Source organism: Rattus norvegicus, chromosome 15 (assembly GCF_036323735.1).
Source record: "Rattus norvegicus strain BN/NHsdMcwi chromosome 15, GRCr8, whole genome shotgun sequence".
NCBI lineage: Eukaryota > Metazoa > Chordata > Mammalia > Rodentia > Muridae > Rattus > Rattus norvegicus.
This window is the reverse complement of record NC_086033.1, coordinates 82340820-82355943: the sequence shown is the minus strand read 5'-3', so window position 1 is coordinate 82355943 and position 15124 is coordinate 82340820. Positions and strand designations below refer to the sequence as shown.

Genomic DNA, 15124 nt, shown 5'->3' with positions numbered 1-15124 from the left:
ATTTATATACTTATGGCTGAGTAACATGCCTCTCTGTGGATATATCCCATTTGTTTATCCACTTAACAGTTGGACATGTGAGCTGTCTCTGCTCTTGGGTTTGAGTAATGGACAATGAACATTGTATGAAAGGTTTTATAAACATGCTTTCAATTTCTTGTAGTAAAAATGAAGTCTGATTAACTATTTGAGGAATGGTTAAATTGTTTTGCAATATAGTTGCATTATATTACATCCTGTTAGCAGCAAAGAACGTGATAGCTTCATCACAGTTCTTTGAACACTTATCAGTGTTGGCTTTATTACAGCTATTCTAATAGGTGTGGGGTGATACACATACAGCATGCTCAAAATTCTATTAATTCAGTATTTTACTGAAATGGAAATGTCTCTTTATTCCTTAAGTCAAATTATATTGCATATTTAAATCCATAAGGCACATGAAATCATCTGGCATGACGTCATACACCTGTAATGCCATCCAGGGGAGATGGAAGCCTGAGGATAGGGAGCTGAAGGACATCCTAGCCTACACAGCAAGTTCAAGGCCATCCTCAGTTACACGACACTGTCTCAGAACAAGTCAAACCCACAACAACCAACCCCAAATCAAGCACTAATGTGATCCTTTCTCTGTGTGCTAACTTCAGGGCATATATAAACTACGCAACTAAAGTCATTTGGGTAAGTCATTGAGACTGAGAGATTGACCTTTAGGGTAATTTGTTTTGGAAGGCTAAGGTGAAAAATTTGCCTTTCCTGGGTTTAGAACACTTGAGGTGTTTTTGATACCAACAACAGCTTCAAACAGGCAATCAGCCGAGTGCGCATGCCCTACCAGCACGGGAAAGCTCATTACAGCTCTTACATTCTCTTCCTGCAGTAAAACCCAGAGCAGTAGGCGCCACAGCGGGGGGCATTTAGAATAAGGTAACTTAACAAAGGTTAAACAACTACCCAACAGGAAATGACAAATGTCTCCTAAAAATCTGATTCTACTTTAGTAACAGAGCTTCTCTACAACCAAATGATAATTCTCAACACCAATTTATTTTCATGGTGTTTAACTAGGGAAAGAATCTGCCTTCAGTCATTCTGTCTTGAAAATAGTCTTGACGACTTTAATTTGTTAAATTGAACCGTGGAGCGCTGCATCAGCACAGCAGCTATGGAAGCCGGGCTAACCGAGGAGCAGTGAGGGGCAGTGGGGAGCAGTAAGGCAGTTTCAGGCAACTCCTACTTGCCTTGTTTTGCTCACATAACCTGCTGCATTCTTCTCTGTTGACTCAGACCTCTCCTCTCGTCCGTTTAGTTTGCACACTTACTTGAAGCAAGTCAGTACTGTCCACACATCAACACCTTCAAGTTTGGTGTTCTACTTCAGCAAAGCAGCCTTGAGAGGTCAAATCTATGAAGTATCATCAGAATGCCTACCTGTCCTCACGGCATCTGGGCCTGGAGTCCGTTGCATTTGTCTTGATCATATGTTTACAGTCAGCTCTTTAGTTTCCATAAGAACCATCTACACACTACTTTAAACAATCGCAGAAAGTCCGAGAAAGACTGTTTAAAGAAGTATTCACTGGGGGGTTGGGGATTTGGCTCAGTGGTAGAGCGCTTGCCTAGCAACCGCAAGGCCCTGGGTTCGGTCCCCAGCTCCGGAAAAAAAAAAAAAGAAGTATTCACTGCAACAGAAATTTAAGAGCTAGAAGAACAGAGAGAAAAAGAATGGGAAATCCAGTATGCAGGCAATTAAACCTCAAGAAATCTCTTAAGTTGGGGCTATGGGAAGAGCCCCCAGTCAATAATCTTTGCCCTGCAAAGCATGAGGACCCAAGTTCCATCCCTAGACCCATGTAACACAAAGCACGGTAGGGTGGCCTGGGCTTCAAAGTCCAGCATTGCAGAGGCCAAGTAAGGCAGGTCTTTGAGGCTCCCAGGTCAGAAAAGCTGTCTGCCAGGTGAAACACTGTGTCAACAGAACACAACAAAACCCATAGATGCCACCAGAACAACAACTCTTGGATTTGTCCCTTAACCTCCACAAGTACCTGCCTACAAGTGTGTACACAGCATACCCAGAACAAATTAAGAAGAGGAAAAACCTCCATCAGTAAGCTCATAATCCTTAGGAACAGTTATTTAGAGCTTTTCCTGTTTTTCTTTGCCTTTCACCTCTCCAGCTCTTTGAGAGAGGAGTTTCTGTAGGTTCGGCTGGCCCTGGAACTCACTTTGTAGGAAAACCCAGCCTTGCTCTTGCGACCCTCCTCCTCTACCCTTCTAGTGCTCAGACCACACAGAGCCACTGGACCAGGAAGTATGGATTTTGTCTTCTAGCTCCCCAACCGTTCCTTCTCCCTCCTTCTGCATGGTAAGTGACTACAGACCCGAGTACCCTGCTACTGACCCTTATTCTTCCCATTGTGAACCTTTTATTTAATCTCAGTTCTTCAAACAAATGCCAAATCAGAAATAACTGATCTTTAAACGTTATCTACAAAATGTTCATGGCTTATACTACATTAAAACTAGACATGGATTTGAAACACAATGGCCTAATCTCATTTTGTAGACAAGCAGTATACAGCCATGTACCCAAAATATATTTTATTCCATAATGTTCATCCAGTCAGCAGAACCAGGAACTGATCCACATAGGGAACTTTCCCAGCAGGTCTTGTTGGGAAGCAGGACACTGAGACGGTTGAGACAGAGCCTTTGTCTGCATAGAGCAGGCCTCATGAGAGTAAAGAAAGGGGATGAAGAGAGCTCCTGAGCCAGGCAGGCTGGCAAAAGCTAAGTACAGTGGTAGCATGAGGGAGGCATTCTCAGAGCAGAAAATGGCCACCCGTTTCCAGGGCTTCATAGATGGGACAATAGAAAAAATGCTATGGCCTCACACTCTCGGCTAGGACTGGGAAGTCCTGACTGTAGGGCATTTTAGTCCTAATTCTACAAGCTGCTGTGGTCAAAGACTTCGGAAACCCATTCCGCCCTTGAAGGCTGTGCTTCAACCTAGGAATGTCCCTGGTTCTCCAGCCTTCAGTGGATTTAGCTGTAGAAACGGCATGCGCTGACCTGTCTGGTACAGTGAGAGTTAGCGATCCCTCCCAGGACGACTGCTGCTCCGGCTTCCACTACTGCCCTCTCCATGCATAAGCCATTACCAAACTTCTGTGGAATTCTCTAGGTCATCAAATCAATTCTTAGGACAAAAACTTGAAACATTACAGACATCTTTGCCACTACTTTCTCCTCATAGAAACAATCAGTTACCAGCTTCCTTTGTAACTTTCTAGCTACCCACTCCTCCCCAAACACGTGTGTATCATCTCTAGGACGGACTGCAGTCTCCTTTGTTAAACAAATGGCATCGTACCACACTATTCCTCTTTACCTACACCCCTTTCCCAGTTTATGTGCCCTGGACTACGTTATGTCTGACACTTACTGCTTTTACATTAGTTTACAGTGTGAATGCAGTCATGATTAATTTCATTTCATTACTAATTCCAAGCTGAGAGCCATTTAGACAGCGCTCGGACGCGCTGCCGATCACTGCTGCTGTTCATGCCGCTCCATGGAGCACCATAGGAACTGCCTGCCGAGCGAGCACAGGGGAAGCTCCCACCACACAGCAGCACTGCAGATCACAGATCTGAAACGTCTGCACATTAGGTGGGTGCAGTGGCACACACCTTTAATCCTAGCAGTTAGGAGGCAGAGCAGGCAGATTTCTGAGTTCAGGCAAGACTTGTCTACAGAGCTAGTTCCAGGACATTCAGGGCTACACGGAGAAACCCTGTTTCAGAAACAAACAATAACCCGCCCCCACACCAACAAAAAACTCCTTTGGTATACTGCACAATTTTATACCTTAAATGGCAATATCAACTTAAAATGCTATTAGAAGCATAAAAATTATGGCTTCCCCATATCTTTGCAAATATTTTCATTATCTACAAAACTTTTGCTATGTATGTTTTATGAATTAAACCTTCCAATAGTGCTTGCCAGCTTTCCCTCTGATGTAAATTGCTAAAATATTTTTATGTGTTGAGAATATCACTCAGTATTGTTCGTTTAGCCCTCAGGAAAATACACGCATGCAGGCATGCATGATGCATGCATATGCACCCCACAAAGCAAAACAGAACCTTCCACAGTATGTCCTTTTAGCAATGTTATTTCCATCTGAGTCCTGATTTCGACTCTAGAAGAAGATCCTCTACCACTAGATACTTAGTCTCCCATCAGCTTCTTGCCTAATTCCCTCTCCCCAAACAGTCCCTGTTGATCTGTCTAACATTATGAGCTTTCTTCTCAATCAGGTTTACATTTTCCAATCCAAAATACATGTTTTAAAAAATCAGGCTCTCCAAGGGTCCCATGGAGCAATACCAGCACAGTTTAAAGTTTATGAGCCATTCATGTTCCAACTTTGGTAGGGAATATTCTTGTTTTCTCACACTCTGATATACTTCTTTTCAAAGGAGAAGACTAATTCATCATCTTCATATAAAGTTAGATAGATATTAGCCATGTAGGCGGCTATACTCACAAAAACTTAAGTTATAAGAAAGACGTACACATCCTAAGAAAACAATAGTGATTGTGAGGGGATATCTTGGAAAAGGAGGGCAGAGGGAAAGTTTTACCTCGTATAGTTTGATTTAGAAGTAATTTTATAAAAAGCAACTCAAATTTGATAAAGTAAATTAAAAAGATAGATATTAAGTACTTTCTTTTTAAATAATTTTGACTTCATATAATAAAGTATTAGCTGACTTTAGAATAATTTTGCATAAATTCAATATTAAAATCATTACTTTCTTAAAATAACAATTTATATATTATTTAACAAGAACGATTTCCCTTTGTTCAGATTATATACTAATGTGGCATATTGAAATATTTATATATCACGACTACTAAGCACATGCTATACCACTGAGCTGCATTCCCCAGTCCTAAAATGGTACACTATGTCCTCAAGTGTGATATTTTTGTGCTCCAGTTAAAAAATTTGCAGGCAAATGGATGGGACTAGAAAATATCCTGAGTGAGGTAACCCAGACACACAAGAACACACATGGTATGCACTCACTGATAAGTGATATTAGCCCACAAGCTCAGGTTACCCACGGTACAACCCACAGACCTTATGGAGCTTAAGAAGAAAGAAGACCAAATGTGGACGCTGCAATCCTGCATAGGAGGAAGAAGAAAATAATCACAGGAGAAAGAGGGAGGGAGGGATCTGAGAGGGAGAGAGGAGGGAGAGGGAAAATGGGGGGCAGGATAAGGTATTGGAAGGGACAGAAGTATAGAGGATTAGGAAATGGAATAAAAATATGTAGCAGCGGAGGATGGAGAACTGGGGATAGCCACTAGAAAGTCCCAGACACCAGGGAAGTAAAAGGCTCCTAGAACCCAAAAGGGATGACTTTAGTCAAAATATGCAACAAAGGGGAGAGAGAACCTGTAGAGACTACCTCCAGTGGATAGGCATGGCCTCCAGTTGAGGGATGGGGTCACACACCCATCTCAAAATTGATAACCCAAAATAGCTCCTGTCCAGTGGAAAGACAGGGACAAAAAAAAAAATGGAACAGAGAGTGAAGGAAAGGCCATCCAGAGACCACTCCACCTAGGGATCCATCCTGTCTGCAGACATCAAAATCAGACATTATTCTGACAGGAGCCTGGTGAGGCTGTTCCCTGAGAGGTTCTACCAGCACCTCAAAGATGCGGACATAGTCAACTATCAGATTGAGCACAGAGACCTCAATGGAAGAGCTAGGGGAAGGAGATGAAGGGGACTGCAACCCCATAGGAAGAACATCAATATCAACCAACTAGACCACCCAGTGCACCCAGGCTCTAAACCACCAACCAAAGTGTACACAAAGATGGACCCATGGCTCCAGCTGCATATGTAGCAGAGGAGGACCTTATCTGGCATCAATGGGAGAAGAGGCCCTTGGCCCTGTGGAGACTTGATGCCCCAGTGTAGGGGAGTGCTAGGGCAGTGAGGCAGGAATGGATGAGTGGCTGTAAGAGCACCCTCATAGAGACAAAGGGGAGGGGAAAAGGAGGGATGGGATGGGGGTTTGTGGAGGGTAACCAGGAAGGGGATATCATCTGAAATGTAAAGGAATAAAATGATTAATATAAAAAATTACTGTTATACGTAACAAGAGAAGTACTAATCTGAGTGCTACACATGTGAATGCTTTTTTTTTTAAAGATTTCTTTATTATATATACAATGTTCTGTCTGCATGTATGCCTGCACACTACAAGATCTCATTATAGATGGTTGTGAGCCACCATGGGGTTGCTGGGAATTGAACTCAGGACCTCTGGAAGACCAGACAGTGCTCTTAACGTGTGAGCTATCTCTCTAGCCCACAAATGTTTTCAATGCAGAAAACTTAAGAATTAGTATGTATTAGAAGCCAGTCCTGGTGGCACACCCCTATAATTGCAGCAGTTGCCAGGTAGAGGCAGGAGGGTCAGGAGTTTAGAGTTACCCTTAGTTACATAGTGAGTTCAAAGCAGAGCGACTTTGAAATACTGTCTCAAAAAACTCCCAAGCCAAAACTAAAGAATACTCTTTTAATAGAGATTTACTTCATGCTGATGTTAAAATAGAAAATACTGTACGAGATTGTGCTTTTGTTTAAACATATCTAGAAACCAAGTCAAAAATTTTATTGAAAATTAGGGGAGCAATTATAGGAGCTTAAGTATATACCCACAGACTTATACACATAGCTCTGGTCACATAGGTCTTCCCTTCTGCATTGTGGGATTTTCCAAACTGAAAAGCAATCAGGTAAGAAAACCTCCCATCAATGTGGTGACAATGACTGCTATAGGGTACGAAAAAAGCATTTGAAGGCAGTTGGATATTTGTGCAAACGTTTCTGTCATTTACATTTCTTCAACCAGTTAGCCTCTCAGCTGTAATGCTGCATCTGTCATTTTTGGCTTACAAGCTAATTCTTAAGTGAATGTGAAAGACATTTTCTGCTGAGTTAAAAACGCTGAGTATGTTTAACAACTGTACTGTGGACAGGAGAATTTCAAGTATGCATTTAGAGTAATTCAATGCATCTATCATAGCATGATCAAATAAAATTGTAAGGTCATTAATAAAATAAACACTGTGTAGTAATATTTGGCGATTTTGTTAAGGCAAAAAAGAGGTTTTTCAGGTATGTGCAGATAAAAGTACTTAACTAAAGGAAATACAAGAAAGGAATGCTGTTTTAAAATAAACCAGAGCAGGAAGGACATAAACTTTAAGGGTAAAACATTTTCTAACAGTGTTTGAATGACACTGCTTTCTACTGTCTTTTCTGGAAACATGACAACACTTAAAATTTGAGTCTTTGAGCAAGAGTATTTACTGTACTTGTGCTTCACAGCACACAGTTCCATTCCAAGGTCCTGTCCCTGAGTATGTGTACTGGGTACACAAAGAGAATGAGATATATGGGCTGATCTAAAAACACCAATAGGAGAAGCATCTGTTGATGGCAGCACATGCCTAGATCCCAGCTACCCCAGCTACTCAGGGGGCAGGAAGACTTCAGATGTGAAGTCAGCATGGACAAAACACAATGGGTGGGAATATAGCTTGGTGCTTGCTTGCTGACCAAATACAACACTGTGTCTTAGGTTCAGTCCTCAGTCCTCCCCTATCAAAAGAAAAAGCAAACAGAAGCACATCTGATGGCAGCTTTTATGATGAACAGCGTGAAGAGTTACCAGTGGAGGGTGGAGAGAAATCCGAGCACAAGGTACAGTGAAACGTAAGAGGCACCCAGTAAGGAAGTCATGATGCTTTGGTTTCTGGAGAAAAGGCACACCCTATAAATCTTCATAACTTGGCAAGAAATGGTCCAGCATTGCAGGAGAACGGTAAACTCCTCACTGGGGATTTAGAAATGAGAGTCCTAGGTTTTTAAATCTCTTAGGTTTGGTAACCTGGTTATTCCCAAGATTTCTTTCCACACAGAAAGAATGAGCCCTGAGCTTTGTTTCACCTAGCCTCGCCCGGGAGGGCCACCTCAACCACCTGCACAATTTCTAAGAATCAACCTATAATGGCCCTGCCTTAGACCAAATAAAATCTCAAGGGACAAAGTGAAAACAAGATGAACAACAACAACAACAACAACAACAACAACAACACAACAACAGAAAATCACAAAACTACTTAAGCTCAATTTAGGGGAATTAAGTGAGCTAGGCCAAGCAGAATGGTGCAATGCTGCCCAGCCCACTGGAGATGCTTGTTTCTGGACTACAGAGATCTTGTCTAGTTCATATGTGGACTCCTAGCTTCCAGTACATTAGTGGGCATACTGGAAATTCATAGTAAATTTTTACTAAAAACAAAACAAAACAAAACAAAAACCCCAGCCATATTAACTAACGATTTCAGATGTAAAATTTAAATTGCTAACTAGGTCAAGAGTAGGCTATAACACAAAAGCGGTTCTGATAAGGGCAGCCTTTCTTCTCTTTTCTTTCTAGAGTATGCCAAAGCTAGTCAGTTAAGATGATCATTTCCAGGGTTAGGTGTCAGTGTAAGGTAAAAACAAATTATAGGGAAAGAAGACGAGAGAAACCAAAAATGATTACAGGTTAGGTATGACTGAGCTATAAAAAAGATTAAAGTTTCTAAAAATGTACAGTTTGGACAAAGATAATGGTGGTACAAAGAGACATGACAACATTCTAGAAACATTTAAAAAACAAACATGAAAAACAGAAGAACAAACAATGCAATATGATAGAATCTAAGTCGTGGTATGAGTTAAAATTGGTAAAGTCTAGGCGACTTTAGGAGCCTAAGTGAGTCCCTGGCCTGCTCATAAGAACCTAACAAAGTCTACGGCATCAACAAAGAGAAATCCGAGCGGAACGCAGTTGTCTCTACCGTCTCCTTAGAAATCTCAGGGGAGCTCTGTTGCTTTTTGACTTCTGATGTGCTCAGGAAAGTGCAGACTTCATAATGTTGTCTCTCATTTAAAACAGAGACAACAAGCCATGTAAACATGTGGGGTTGACAGGAAAGGAACTCCAGGCTCAGCTCATCACCCAATGAATAAAGGATGCAGAGAAAATAAAATAAAGTAATTTGAAAGGAAGCAGAGAACAATTCATAGAGTCAAACTAAACCCCTTATTTCTAACAGGGAAGAAGAGTCACAGGATTAATTTTCATTGTGCTGTGGTACACACTGCGTAAGACGGGGAGGCAGCTCAGTTTGCTAGCAGAGAGAAAACTGTTAAGTTTCATCCCCGCCTAAACCAAACAGAAACAAAAAGTACTCATAAAATAGTGAAAAAAATGAAAAAGCGTGTGTGTATTGTATATATTTCTGTCTATCTAGGTGCATTTGCCTTGCCTGTCCATGTGTGTGTGTAAGCCACAGCTTGTTTTCCACTGCTGTGGCTTGCTCAATCAGAGCCGCTGAATTTGAAACAAGTTCAATATCATTTCCTTCAAGGATTAATTCATCCTTCTGGGCCTGAGAGACAGAATGGCAACACCTGTCCTCATCCGAACCCTGAGGATGCATTTTTCACCCAAGATATTTCAACCACAGACCCGTTCAACACGTTGATAGGGAAGTGAGCATACACAGACCTCATCTAGTAAGGAAAGCCCAGTGACACACCCTTAATCATGTTCTGAACATGACTGCAGATGGTTGTGACAGTGGCCAGTTCCTTCCCGTTACCCCACCATTTGTCAACATGGAGCCTTTCCTTTTTCTTTCCAAGAAGACTCAGCCCTACACTGATGTGATTGAAGTCCCTCTGCAGAGTTCCCCTGGGGTCCTTCACAATGACTGAGCGCCCCTCTTCAGAGTGACGTCAATGTTTTCTGGAATGTCGACAGTCTGATTGCTGAGAATGGTCTTCATTCTCGAAGTAGATGGGGCAAAGAGCAACATAAAACATTTTTAAAACAGAATATTCTAAATATATGACACTGCAAATATTATCAAAATATCTTAAATATAAATTAAATTTTTATAAACAAAATTAATAGAGAAAATAAGTCATGACTTTTTTCTACATTTCATATTTATTCTACAATTCATGACTTTTTCATAATTATACCCGAATAAATTCCAAGAATTACTATAGCTATCAGTTCATTGAAAGTTTATAAAATATTTGAGCCATCAAGTTGAATACTACTCTAATGTTTTCTATCATTGAAAACATATAGGTAAGAAGTCATAACCTTAGCTCTACCACGGCATAACATGTGATCTGTAAGTGCTGTACCATCTAAAACTGTAAACAGAAACTGGCATACCGATGCACAAAGGCAATGAGGGCCATCTGAGGGTCACCATCACAGTGATCAAACGCCAGGACCAAGAGCAACCCTTTCACCTCACTGCTAATCAGCAAAGGAAGTTGGATAGGAACTCAAACAAGGCAGGAACCTGAAGGCAGGAGCTGATGCAGAGACATGACAGAGAGCTGCTTATTGGCTTGCTCCCCATGGCTTGCTCAGAGTGATTTCTTACAGAACTCAGGACCCTCTACAATGGACTGGGCCCTCCCTAATCAATCATGAAATAAGAAACTGCCCAGGGGTTGGGGATTTAGCTCAGTGGTAGAGCGCTTGCCTAGCAAGCACAAGGCCTGGGTTCGGTCCCCAGCTCCGAAAAAAAGAAAAGAAAAGAAAGAAAGAAAGAAAAAAAAAAGGTAAGAAACTGCCCTACAAGCTTGCCTGCAGCTGTATCTTAGGGAGGCACTTTCTCAACTGAGGGTTCCCTCCTCACTGAGTGGTGCTATTAGGAGGTGTGGCCTCGGTTAAGTGTGGCCTTGTTGTAGGAAATGTGTCACTGGGGCTGGGCTTTGATGTTTTAGATGCTCTTGCTGCCTGCTGATCCAGATGGAGAATTCTCAGCTACTTCTCTAGCACCTATTCACAGCAATAAAATGCTAAGACACAATATCTGAGTAGCCTATAGATAGTGAATACTTTCTACAAATGACAGGCATTACTGGTTTAACTGGACCCTAAGAACACAGGAACTGACAAAACGGAAAACTGTCTGACACACTGATTTCTTTTATTTCATAGCTTCAAGTTTTTAGAAATTGGTGTTTTTGTTGAAAAACCTAATTTATAGTTTGTAAGTGTCATTTCTTTAGGCTTAATATAGAAATCAGTGAATTTTACAACATGCATTTCTCATTTGTTTACTTGTAGATCAAGTGTACAATCAAATTAATAGTAAAAGGCAAGTGGGAAAGAACATGTTTTGTGGCCCTATCGCATAGAATAATCCATCTTGCAGGTGCGAGATTACTTACTACAGTTTCATTTTCCCGTAGGCTACTTCTGTAAGCCATCTCAAGGCTCACATTTCAGTGTGCCTTATATGTAAATGAATGATTTGCAAATAAGGTAGGCTTTGCCCATGATACAGACTAAACTTCAGCACCGTAGGCCAGCCCCAGTGACCTATTTTCTTTTATAAGAGCTGTTGTGCTCATTTTTTCTCTTCATAGCAATGGAAACTCTAAGACATGGAAATATATTTTTTTAAGTGTGAAAATTCATGAAACCCACAGTAGTTTGAATTGGTAGCAGCTAGAGTATGTGGGAAGTTTTATGCAAAACATTCCTTTAGAAAGCATTATAATGGAGAGTTACTTACACAGCTACATGAGGCAGCCTGACCAGAGCTAGTCAGAGGGTGATGTCCTTCTGTCTTATCCAGTGGACCACCTCTGTGAAGACATGCATGACCATGTGTGGCTTTTTACAAGGAAAACATTTCATTGGGGCTGGCTCACAGTTCAGAGGCTCAGTTCATTCCTGGCATAATGGCAGCATGCAGGAGACATGTGATGGAGGAGGAGCTGAGAGGCCTACACCTAGACCACAGGCAGCAGGAAGAAGACAGTGAGCTCTTGGGCCAGGGTTGAGCATTTGAAACCCCAAAGCCCACTCTCTGTGACACATTTTCTTCACAAGGCCACACATACCAACCTTGATAAGGCCGCAGCTCCCAATCCCGTCAGGTAGTAGTATCACTCCCTAACGACCAAGCATTCAAATAGATGAGCTTATGGGGATGATTCTTATTCAAATTACCACAACTTTTATGGTTGTAAAAATAACAGCTACATATCTTCAAAATCAACTAATTGGATGATAATGATAAGAAGTAATTATTAAGAACTTCAAATTACATAATAAATTTCATTTCATTATAGTAATTGTATGAAGCAGAGTTGTACACTACCTCTGTTCCTTCATTTCCAGCCATGCACTATTAACTTTGGAGACAGTGTCTCTGTAGCTCAGGCTGCCCTGGAACTGTCTATGTGCTCTGTAGCGGGGCCTAATTTCATTGTCCTCTCTCTCAGCCTTCTGAATGTGGGGTCTACAGACATGTGGAACCATGGCACTATTAGGAGGTATGGCCTTATTGGAGTAGGGGTGGCTTTATTGGAGAATGTGTGTTAGCAGCTCAGAAGCTGAAGCCAGTTCATTTCCTGCCACCTGCCAATCTGGATGTAGAACTCTCATCTCCATCTCTAGCACCATGTCTGTCTGCATGGTGCCATGGTTCTCACCATGCCAGTAATGGACTAAGCCTCTGAAAGTGTAAGCCAACCCCAGTTAAATGTTTTCCTTTATAAGAGTTGTGGCTACCATGGTGTTTCTCATAGCAATAAAACCCTAAGATAGAATGTTTTTACATGTAGTAATGATTTTTTTTTTCTGGTTTTTTTTTTTTCGGAGCTGGGGACCGAACCCAGGGCCTTGTGCTTCCTAGGCAAGCACTCTACCACTGAGCTAAATCCCCAACCCCAGTAATGATTTTTATAAAAGGAAAATGAATAATCACATATTTGGCTTATAACATAAAAGTACTTGTTTCCCATAAACATTTATTACAGTAAGGGAGAATGAAATGTGTGCTGAAATACAAATTATTCAAAGTCTCATCCAATAAGACAGCTAATAGAGCAAATTTTACCCTATTTCAGCAATTGAAGAGTCTAAGTGATGTTAACGAACTGAGCATGGTGGTAAACACACTTGTAATGTCAGTACTTAGCAAGTGGAGGCAGGAGGATTCTGAATTCCAGATGCTACGGAGTTCAAGGCTAGCCTGAGGTCATGTAGCGTATGTGGTATGAGATGGAGTTGGTTTGGCCCCCACAGACTCATGTGTTTGAATGCTCGGCTCATAGGCACTATTAGGAGGTGTGGCTTTAAGATCTCCATGCTCAAGCTCCACCCAGTGTAGAATTTCAGTCCCCTCCTGGCTGCCTGCAGGACACAATCTCTTCCTTGGCTGCCTTCCCTCAAGATGAAGAACTTTCAGCTCCTCCATCACCAGGTCTGCAGCAGGCTGCCATGCGTTTCACCATGATAATGGACTAAATCTGTGAAATTGTGAGCCAGCCCATAAACATTGAAACTTTGAAAGAGTTGCCTTGGTCATGGTGTCTCTTCTCAACATAACTAAGACAGACTAATAATATTCTGTGTCAAAATGTCAAAGGCTGGGATGATACTCAATAGAAGATTTTCCTAGCATGCCAAGGGTCTCCCTGGCTTCTATCCTTACCGACAAAACCAATGAACTCAATACAACTTGCCTCAAAATTTATTTTTGTATTGTGTCTCTAAAAAGGTTCAGTTCTTTCATTAGTTCTTGATGGTAACAGTCATGAGGTTTGTGATGAAAGCATTAGAAGTCATGGGAGACTACTAGGAATAGCCAGCATGCATAGCCAGCATGCATAGCCAGCATGCATAGCCAGCATGCATAGCCAGCATGCATAGCCAGCATGCATAGCCAGCATGCACAGAGCCCTTGCCATATCTTAAGGCTGCATAAAGCTGTCTTAGCAGAAACCTGGCATTGCAGCATGTGGAGACAGAGGCAGGAGGATTGGAAGTTTAAGTTCATCCTCAGCTCTACAGAAACTTCAAGGTCAGTCTAGGATGTATGAGACACCCTCAAAAAATGACATAAAAATAAGACGGAAGGTGACTTTTAACTTAAAATAAATATGTCATAAATCACACAAACTGGAGTCAAGTCTCTGAGGTGGCGTTTTGTTTAAGAGTTAATAAATGATCTGTTAAATAGTATGTCATTAAAGTTCAGAAGATAATTTATACAAATATAGAATTTTAATAACTACTAAAATTAGTAAAAATTCTGATTGAATTTAAAAATAAAATGTTGTTTCGATTAATGGACCCATCTAATATAATTCATGTGGATTAAGAGGTTCATGTGTGACTTGAACGGCAATTTCTCACAGGACCTGTCCAGGATCCAGCGCCCAGAATATGTGGAGATTGTCTTATTAGGAAAAGAGGTTTGTTTTTAGTATGATTAAGTGTGTGAAGACGAGGAAGCTGACTACATTAACTGAGTTGACAATAAACGCCACCACATGGATCTTATAGGAAAGCACAGGAAGGCAAGAACAGAGACTGCAGCGAAGATGTGGCCACAAGCCGATGACGCCAAGGAACATGTGGGGTCCCAGATGTGGGAAAACGAAGAGGAGGACTTCCCTAGAGCTTTCGGAAGAAGCAAGCTGGCACAAAGCTTGCTTTCCAATTTTGTTGTGTTTGGTGTATTTCAGTATTTAGAATATTTCAGAGTACAAATTTATTTACTGGTGTTATATGACATCATACATATTTATGCTTCACATACTGTTTCAGAAGCTTAATGTAATTCTGCAGCAGGCAGATCAATTGAACTAGAAATAGAGTATTTCTTTAATCTAGAGGCAGTGGTATAAACTGTAATCCTATACCCTGGGAGGTTAAAGCAGAGGGATCAGGAGTTCAAGCATTGGCTACAAGTAAGTTTGAGGCCAGCCTGTGCTACATGAAACACTATCTCAAACAAATAAAACCAAAACACAACAACAGAGACAAATATCAGATATCTTTCTTAATCCTACCTAGTTCTACTTCTAGTAACAGTGTAACTTGGGACAAATCACACATCTTTAATGTCTTCCATATCTCAAACCTAGTAGAATATGTTCTTTTTTTTAATTATTTAAAGTAGATCTTTTGGGTCT

General features: G+C 41.2%; 1 protein-coding gene across 11 annotated transcripts in view; it reads right to left on the bottom strand.

Annotated features, from left to right (window-relative positions):
- The window catches only part of Pibf1 (progesterone immunomodulatory binding factor 1), a 169304-nt gene that overhangs the window by 71603 nt on the left and 82577 nt on the right, over positions 1-15124 (bottom strand). The window lies entirely within an intron of this gene.